A 10283-nucleotide genomic window follows, 5' to 3' on the forward strand; every position below is an offset into this window, starting at 1 on the left:
TTCAACTTGGTTTACAATAGATTTGAACCAGTATCCTCTAAAAGTTAATTGGGAAAACCATGTCAGGTCTCAACCACTCTTCTGTTAGTCAACTTGGTTTACAATAGATGTGAACCAGTATCCTTTAAAAGTTAATTGAGGAAAACCATGTCAGGTCTTGACCAATGTCCTCTCAATATTCAAGTTGGTTTACACTATATTTGAACAAGTATCCTCTAAAAGTTAATTGGGAAAACATACCAGGTCTAAACCAGTATGCTCTCAATAGTCAACTTGGTTTACAATAGATTTGAATTGGTATCCCCTAAAAGTTAATTGGGAAAACCATGTCAAGTCTCAACCACTATTCTCTCATTAGACAACTTGCTTTACAATAGATATGAACCACTGTCTTTTAAACGTTAATTGGGAAAACCATGTCAGGTCTTAACCGATGCCCTCTCAATAGTCAAGTTGGTTTACACTATATTTGGTAAGTTAATTAGGAAAAGTATGTCAGGCTCTGAGCTAACCAATATCACTATTGAAATCATTTACTTGCATGGTAGGGCTCTGAACAAGTTAATTTCCTTTGAACAATATTGTCTTAACTGGGAACAGATTTTGGGGTTCCAAATCTAAAAAGCCATTGTCATAATTTGAAACAGATTGATTGGTTCTCTGCAACCAGTTACCGTATATTTCCGGCCATACGTCGAGGTTTTTTGACCAAATAATTAGCTCTGAAGTCAAGGGTCGACTTTTGGCTGCATAACTAAACGTAGTCATGATCCTCTATCCATTTTCGGATCGAACACAGCGCATGTAAGGCATTCTAATAAGTTTGTTATGATTTTCGCCATTTTGATAAAGGGAAACTACTCTTTGCGCACTAATTGTCTAGGCTAAAAACAACGATTGCCGTTACGTTCCGTAACTAAACAAAATTAGTTTTATTTAAAGTTAATTGTATTTTGAAAAAAAAAATGAAAAAATCGTAAATTTTATTATACCTTTAACCGAGATCAAACTGCTGTGAACAACAAAACTGACACGAGGCATCTCACAAATTGCCGATAATTACTGGCCATTTGATCTATAAAGTTTAACAGATCGTTACAAAGGACTTTGAGTTTTGGTTTGAATTAAGAACTTGATGTCATTCTGATTCCATTTTTGTTGATACATGCCGGGGGCATTAATTATCTTACCACCGTCACAATCGGCAAACAATTAACAGTTTAATGGTACACTTAGACAGATCCACTGCCACATTTTCAATCTCGCTAATCAGAGCCAATTTAAATCAATTAATTCTAACCGCTTACAACCTTCAAATGTACAACTCCCCTTTGCTTTGAAATTTACAGCTTCAAAAGACTTTCATTGTCTTAACAAGTTGTAAACAATATCCCAGGTGTTGTTTTGAAGTATGCTGAGGTAAATGTCATGTCTCACTGAATGGCCCTTTATCGATCTTTGGTTGGCTAAGGGCAGTTTGATTGACAGCGGAGGGCGGGGAGAAGACAACATAATTTGCTGCAACTGCATTGATTTTTCATCTGAGAGTTGTTGACAGTTTTATTGCATTTTATCAGGGCTTTTTTAACTAAATGGATCATTAATTTATGAAAGAGAACAAAGAGGGTCTTGATCCCTGTGATTTAGTGTCATTACTGATAGAGAATACTCAATAGTGATTATGTTAGTGAGTCTGATGGATTTTAATGACTGATGGATAAACCACTGAAACGTAGGTAGAACTACAAATCTTTAATTTTGTTCATGTGTCTGATTATTGATTTTTTTTTCACTTAGTAATTTTTCACGCTTGTTAATGGTGCTAGATAAATCGCGTATTTTAATGCTTGTTTGTACGGTAATTAACAAATGTTTGACTATCGTTATAAACACATTTATTGGTCATAAAATGAAATAAAATAAAGGAAAAATTTATTTTTTATTTTTGTTTGTTCAATTATATATGCCTTTACTGTAAAACTAACTTACGGCAGTAATAATTTATCGAGGAAACGTAACAAAATCGCGAGCGAAATTAGAAAGATAACTTGCTACAAACATTTTTCTTTTCACAGTTTTTTGTGCCATAGCAGTTGTTAAAATGCTAGAACTATCCATCCCTCGACTTATGGTCGGGGCAAGTTGAAAATCTAAGATTTTTTATCCAGAGTAGGCTCTCGTCTTATGGCCGAAGTCGACGTATGGCCGGATATATACGGTACTATGATCCTGTTTTGGCATTTATCTTTCTGTATTTCTGTATTAAGTCTAAATAATTAGATTTTGCAAATTGGTTACACTTTATAGCACATTTAAGCCTAATTAAATTGCTCTTGTTCTGTTTAGCTTAAATAAAAATATTTTGTGAAAAATTCAACAACTTAGTAAAATTGGAGGCAGGCTTTTTGCATAATCATACATCTGCTGTTACATTATCTTTTTATGGTTCCACAATTTTCTAAGTTCATTATACTACAGTTTTAACCTGGGACTTTATGTTCTTCCTTTCCCTTTGCACCCTTCCCTTGCACTGTTCTCCTGCATTGTTCAGCATCCCAGCATGCACCTTGCACTGTTCTTGCCACTTTCTCATAAAGTTCCAAGTCAAATTTAGTGTAATGTACCGTCAGATTTTGACTATTCTCATATAATCGCACTGTTAGTTTCTCCAAAACATCTAGTGTAATTTAAATGAAATGTTCAGCTTGATGTTATGTAATGGAAAACAGTCAGTCTGAGGTCAGTACATCAAATGTCAAGGTCACCAGTATTACACATTAAAAGGACTGTAATACTTATTTTGTGTCTCAACAATATTTAAACTTTTAAACTATTCAATGGATTCCATTGAAACCTTCATCAAAAGTCAAGCATAATGAGAAGGTATGTAGAGAGTCAGTTCTGTCTCTCAAAGATTAGGTGACAGACAATGGCACTTTTCCTCCAGATTGTTCATTTAGAAATAACTTTTAAGATTTCAAGGGATTTCAACGAATCATTATCACAAGGCCCAATTTTGAAAATCCTGGTTACCAAGTTTGGGCTGACAAGCATGGTCAATCTTGGTTGTAGTTCAAATTGATGTTTATTCACTAAACTCATGTTCAGCCCTAGCTTGGGATTGTATTGAGGCAGTTGGTCACTGTATACAGTTTTCTGCCAATGTGGTAACTGAATTTGGTTATAACAGTGGGGCTAGGTTAACCACATCAAATGGGCTTTCAGGTCAATAATTTAGTTGTCACCCAAACATGGTGTGTAGCAAGTTTGAAATTATGAAATAGATATTGCAATGAAACTTGATAGAAAGCTTTTGAGGAGAAGGCTTAAGACTGGGGGTCTCCAGGCCAAATTAGGTCAAGGTCACCATTACTAAAACAGCATATTGTCACCAAACTTAGTGTATAGCAAGTTTATAAGCTTCTACAGTTTTTATTAAAGGCTACTGGAATTGGGTCACTGGTACTAAAAGTAGAAAACAGCTTCTGGTCAATAATTACCCATGATAAACTAGCAAAGAGGTACTGGTTAAAGATTTATGAATAAACCAAAGTGTCAAAATCATTTATTTTTGGCTACAAGTTACAAGAATATCATTTAAAAGGGACTGGATTCTTCAAATAGCATGAAAGGGCTCTAGTGATATTAGACTATTAAATACTTTTTGTCAAATTTCTTTAATACATACAATACATCAGTAGTGGGGGAAGTGCTTCCGATTCAGGTTTAAATTGCATTTACGGACAATGTCATTCATTTTGGAGGCATTTGTAATCTTTCAACTGCTTTTATAGCTGATATGGGAAAATTGTAAAGAAACATGTGTATGTTAGATAATGTATTTTTTTGTTATCAATATTAGATGATTAACTAGAAAATCAATACACTTTTGACCTAAATGCCACCAATCTTTCAAAAACACTGAAAAAAGTCATTGACAAGGGAAATAGGTGGAATGGCTGCTGGTTCATGTAACTGCATTTAAAGACACCATTCTTTTCTAGGTCAATATGTGAACTGTATTACTGGTCATTTTTCAGCTGATAAACACAATTTAAAAAAGTTAAATTTCTCCTGAATTGAGTCAAACATTCTCATAGTGTTGATCATCTTTCAAAAATACTTGCAGCTGGCTATAATAGCTGGCTATGGATTAATGTCAGAACAGTTTCAGTGTCAAACAATTTTGACATGAAGCTTAGCTGTTTGTGATATCATAGGACTGGGTTAAGAAATATTGGCTACTGACTAATATTGAACTACTGTATTTCAGGATTTAGAGATTGGTCTGTTTACCATTGGCCTACCAACCCTATTTACCACATACAAATGTATTCTAAATTTGTTCAGGATAGTTTTCATACAAGTTAGAAAAAAATCTGTCCTATCTGCCTTATACTTGTATGTTATTAGATATTCAGGAAGTAATAGATTAAATTTTAGGATGTATACAGATTTTTTTAAAGTTTTATGCAAAGGGGATAATAAGGGGAAAAGGCATATTTTTGTTAATGTTTGCTTTAAGAACTTACTTTATTTTGAATGGGATTTCTTTCACAGACATTGCATGATTCTTAAATTTGTAGGTCATGAATACTTTTCTTTAGAACTACTTTTTGATAATTTAACAGATATATAAAATAAATTGGTACAATTACACCTTTCTTTCATGATTTTTATTTTTATGAAATTCAAAGCATAAAATTATAGAAATTCAAAGCATATATTTGTAAGACAGATTCCTTTCAGCAACAACTGAAGGATTTTTTAATATAGAACAGTTTTGATAGAGCATTTCTGTATTTGCAGTGAAAGTGTTAACTTTGTTTGAAAGTCTTTGAAAAATTAAAATCTTAACATTTTTTGAAAACTTAAAATGCATTGAGCAAAATTATAGCCGAGTCCAGCACTGACATAAGGAAAGCAAATGTTCAGGTCTTCACTTCCCTAAATGTTACATCTTAGTCTGCTAACTTCGGCAATATTCATCAATGTGGTTCAGTTTGTACTATGAAATAGAGACCAACATTTAACTCATTTGTACTTGTAAATTTAGAGCTAAAAATAAAAGTATGACTTTCAATAAAATTCTAGGATTGGCTTTGCTCATAAATTTTTGTCATAATGATTGGGGAATGTTTTTTAAGTCCTATCAATTCAAGGTCAAGGTAACTACATTGTGGTATGGTGAGATCAAAGGCCACACAGGCACCATTTTACTATGTGTGCTGTTTTTTCTTTTTTTCCAATTTGAAAATTTTTCAAGAAATTGGCACACAGTTTACCAAAGTAATGTTGGTTCAGCATTAGATATCTTTATATAGCTTAGCAAAATTGTTTGCGTTCTGCACCAGTCAAGGTTGTACATTTTGGGGTCAAGTTTACACTTTGAAAGGTCAAGGTAAAGGTCATATAGGCAGTATTTCAGGTCAAATTTGTAGTTTTATGGAAATATTTTCAAATAACTTGGGAGACATGCATATTTCATAAGTTACAGAATTTGCAGTTCAAATGTTATGAAAAGTGTATGTGGTGAAAACTCACAGAAAAGGATTGAATTTAGCTTAAACATTACAGTTTGTCTTGATACAAGATAATATTATGATATGAGAATAACCATTTTAGTGCAGATGTAAAATACTTTGCAACATAAAGAAAATACATAAGAGGTCAACTTTGTATCAAACTTTGACAGCTCAAGTATATGCTTAAAAGTTGGAAAAAATGTATATGAACATCCTGTGGAAACCTACTAGCATACTTGGTACAAATGAGATAAGTTTTGAGAGGTAATGAAATGTGCTATACCTCTCATGCCCCCTTAGCATAAGCATAAGCACTGGTTACTGTAAGTAGTTTTTCATATATTTTGTCGAATTTGAGTGAAATATCTATTGATTGATCACCTGAATTATTGATTGTACTATTTTTAAAAAAGCTCTGTATTTAAAGACTGAAAGATAAGATCAATTTTCTTTATTCTACTCTATTGCTTTTCTATCAGTGCAGCTTGTTCGCTGTGCTTGTATCTGCATTTAGCTAACTTTCCCATCTAACTTCTTTTCCTATCTTATTTCACTATGATATACACCTTTCTAGCTAGCTATCCCATGGTGTTCCCCCATGATGCTACTAGGGTATATATTTCTTCCTGCTAACATTTAGCTAACTTTCCCATCTAACTCCTTTTCCTATCTTATTTCACTATGATATACACCTAACTCTAGCCAGCTATCCCATGGTGCTGTCTCCATGATGCTACTAGGGTATATGTCTTCAAGCTAACTATAATATATCCACAACTATTATATCCACATAACTCTAGCTAGCTATCCCATGGTGTCCCTCCATGATGTTAATATGGTATATGTTTCTTCCTTGTAACTACCATTAGGACCCATATTATATCCATCTAGCTCTCACATGTGCTGCCAGGTTGTATATTTCATCCACCAAGCTAGCCGAAGCTGCTACCGAGAGAGATGCTGCATACTGCCAGCCAGCCCATGTTTCTTCTAGGGAGCATTTAACATTCTTTGCTTCTTATAGCCTACCCTATATGTTCCTATAAGCTCATCTATCCTATAGGGTCTTATTGGTAGTTCTTTACATTACATCTAACTAGCTTTCCTGTGTGCTACCAGGCTGTATATTTCATCCATCAGGCTAGCCAAAGCTGCTACCTTTGTATGGTTGTATACAGCAAGCTAGCTTTCATTTCTTCTTACAGGCTGTATAACCTCCAGTCATCTACCTGTTGCTCTTGACCGAAGTCTTTCAGTCTTTCAGTATTTAGCAACTTCAGATTGCAAAAATGTTTAAACTAGAAGATTATAAGTTAATCATTCTGGAAATATTGGACCTATCAAGTTAATATAAAAGTAACACATACAATTTAAGCCTACCACAGAAAGTAATTCAAAACAATTAAGCTTGTATGATTTTTCCATGTTTGATAGAATCCTTTTTTTTAGTAAATGTAAAAAAAACAAAACTTGAAGAATTTAAAATCTGCATCATAATGGTTGTTTTCTAAAACTTGCTTGAGAGCATTATTTTCAGTTATTTAAAAATGAAACTTTACAAGTGATTATATTATAGGGTAATAAAAATAGATGATAGCATCAAATCCCGTCACGCTGACATTCATTTTAGCCAAATTGCCAAATTATGCTTCCCCACTCTCTTTTTGGACTAAGTAAATCCTGGTTAAAGTTTTGCATTCCACTCTGTAGGTATTTTAAAAATAAGGGTAATATTCCTGATTCAAATAGTAGAGCATTAATGTCTTAGGGACATCTCTTGTTCTTTGATCTCCTGCATACCGGATATTTCTAGGTCATTTCTGATAATTTGCTAGTCAGGACCAGTTTTCTAGAGTAATTGCCCTTGAAAAAATCAAAATTGCAAAATTTAAATCTATTAAGAAGAGTATTCTATAGAAAATATAAATTAATTTGAAGGGTATATATTGTGACTTCTACACTACTGTTATCTCTGGCTTTGTTTGACAAGGTTCAGTTAAGTGAAGTGTTGGTTGCTATTTCTTAGTATTTGTACTATACTGTCAATGGCTGATGTTTAAAAGCAAGCAAGGTATGAACTTCAGTTGATTCATTTTGGTTAATGGTGCATTTCATTTAAACAGGGTTCATTAATACTGACTAGATTACTGGGTTACGAGGCCAAGAAAAAAATTAAGAAGAAAGTTGCTGTATGAAGGCTTTAATTGGTAATAGTTTACTTTAAGAATCAAATTTACTGCAATGAATTATGTTTTTAAATTCATTGGCATTTGCAATGTCTGTCTGAGGAATAATTTTTTTAAGGTAAATTGGCAAGGTCTAAAGTTGATATAATATGGAAAGTTAAGTGGCAAGGTGAATGAGAAGAATGGATCCAAGAGTTGATCTTAACTTTCTTCAACATTTAATCCTATGGGCAACTTTTTGGAAAGCCAATCAAAATTTTAAGATATTTGTAATTAGAGTATTTTGTTCAAAGCTGTTAAAAACTCACCAGGGTTACATATTACATATCCTAGAATGTTTGTGATAAGATTTTTGGCAAGATCATTTTTGTAAAAGAGTTATGGACCTTGTACAATCTTATAGAACATAATTAATACACTGAGTACAAATTGTTGCAAGACAGTAATTGGCAAGATTGATCCAATAACCCGTAAGTCATTGGCTCTTGAGTAATGTCTTAATAGTGTAATTTCATATTGTTTTCCTGACCTATTAATACGAAACCAAATCAAATGATATTTTTAAAGAATCAGATACAGAGTGCAGTGTATTACTTTGTCACCCAATCTATAATCTAGGCCAATCGTAAAAAATCCATGTTAGCACCATAGAGGAGACATCTACCTATCTTGCAGAAAGCCTGTCAGAAATGAAGTCAATATACAAGCTTGGTTATCTTGGGTAAAAAAAAAAAACGACTTAAAAATGGTATTGGATAGAAATCCCATGTAAACGCAATAGTAGAGATATTTTCTATCGGTCTAAAGGTCAAAATAGAAACTTGGTTATTTTTGGAATTGAATTAAATTTATGTTCATCTTGGTCATCTTGTGTTTAAAGTCACCAGGTATTATGTTAAGTGGAAGGTTCAGTTGGAAACTAAACCATTTGAGGTCAAACACTAGATCACAGAAAAACCTTGGTTACACTCTAGTTATATTACCTTCTAGATGTAAAGCATGGTCAGGCAATCTAGCACTATTGTGACCCACTTAGGTTTTATAAATTTAATCAGAAGTTTTAAACAATTTTGGTGTAAGTTTCAGTTTGAATAATTTTAAACTTGATGTTGCATTTAGTTATGGTTTGATAGGGTATGGACTTTTTTTTTTACTTTTAAGACGGTAGGAGTGAGCTTTTTTCCTTTTGTTTTATTTTTCTGCCAATCTTCCAGACTGCTGAGGAGGAGATGCTGCTTCAAAAGATTGGCAGACTTGCATTTTGTTACAGCTGCCAAGGCCTGACAGATCCCTTTACTATTGATCAAGACATACTAGCGTGACCATCGAGGACAATCCGGTGCCTATATGTCCGCAAGATTTTTACGTTGGAGTAGCTTGTTCTACAATTCTGTACCGGCAGTGTTTAGATGAAGGTTATTCCTTTATTTTGAGAGATGGGAATCGGGGATTGTGAGGATTTTAATTTCTTTCAGGTATACAGCCTGCCAGTGACAACTGACTGTGTGTCCCGTCCATACATACAGTCGGCAGGATTTTCTTTCAGTGTCAAGACCTGCCTAGGACAACCTTTATGAGGTGGGCAGGATTTCATCTTTTCCAGGTCCAAGGTCTGCCTAAGACTGCAGAAGATACAGAAGCAGCAGAATATTTCTTTCAGGTTTTAAGGCCTTGAAGATCCCTTAACTGTTGATCAAGACTGCTATCGTGACTGTCGAGGACCCGGTGCCTATATGTCCGCAAGATATAAGCGTGTGGGGGTGACTGATCTGCAATCCTTGCCGGTGGGTTGCTAGATGATAGTTGTTCCTTTGTTGAGTGAGACGGAAATCAGGGATTGCAAGGATTTCTTATTCATTTCAGGTCAGTACCCTGCCTATGTCTTCTAATGCATGTTTTACTTGGACGGAACATACATTGGGCAGGTTTTATATTTTTTTCAGGTTCAAGGCCTGCCAGGACCGGGCAGGATTTTCTCTCTTTCAGATTTCTGTGAATGTTTGCCTTCCTCTACCAGGACAGGCCAGTCTGTCAGAATTGTTTTCATGTAGCTCACTTCTGCAATATTGAATTCTTTCCTTATTTAAGCAAACTTAACATAAAATAATTTTGCATTTTTTTCCCTGTTTTTGGCTTATTTAATTTCAGGCTTGAGAGCTAAGACTTTTATTATTTCCATGCATGGAAATTGAAAAGATGAGGGTCATTGTGTAGAGATCCAGGCGCTTTATTCCCAAGATGATGTGAAATGGTGCGAAGTGTTGTGTATGTCTTCTGCCTTCACTCTCTACTAGACCACTACTGCATGGATCTTCAGATCTTCAATTAGTACTGTTGGTAAGTATATTTTCTTTAAATTTACTGAATTCAACAATTTCCTTAAATGGATTTGTGGGGCCTCAGTGGTTGAGTGATTAAGGTTGCTGACTTCAAATCACTTGCCCCACATCGATGTGGGTTCGAGCCTCACTCGGGGCGCTGAATTCTTCATGTGAGGAAGCCATCCAGCTGGCTTACGGAAGGTTGGTGGTTCTTTGTTTGTTTTGGGTTTAATGCTGTTTTTCAACAGTAT

General features: G+C 34.4%; 1 long non-coding RNA gene across 1 annotated transcript in view; it reads left to right on the forward strand.

The window, feature by feature from the left end:
* The window catches only part of LOC123553448 (uncharacterized), a 30781-nt gene extending 20739 nt beyond the window's left edge, over nucleotides 1–10042 (forward strand). The window contains exon 4 of the long non-coding RNA XR_008370649.1: nucleotides 9860–10042. This is a non-coding gene — a long non-coding RNA (uncharacterized LOC123553448). The remainder of the gene's footprint in view (nucleotides 1–9859) is intronic.
* Nucleotides 10043–10283: the final 241 nt, after the last annotated feature.

Source organism: Mercenaria mercenaria, chromosome 4, assembly GCF_021730395.1.
Source record: "Mercenaria mercenaria strain notata chromosome 4, MADL_Memer_1, whole genome shotgun sequence".
NCBI lineage: Eukaryota > Metazoa > Mollusca > Bivalvia > Venerida > Veneridae > Mercenaria > Mercenaria mercenaria.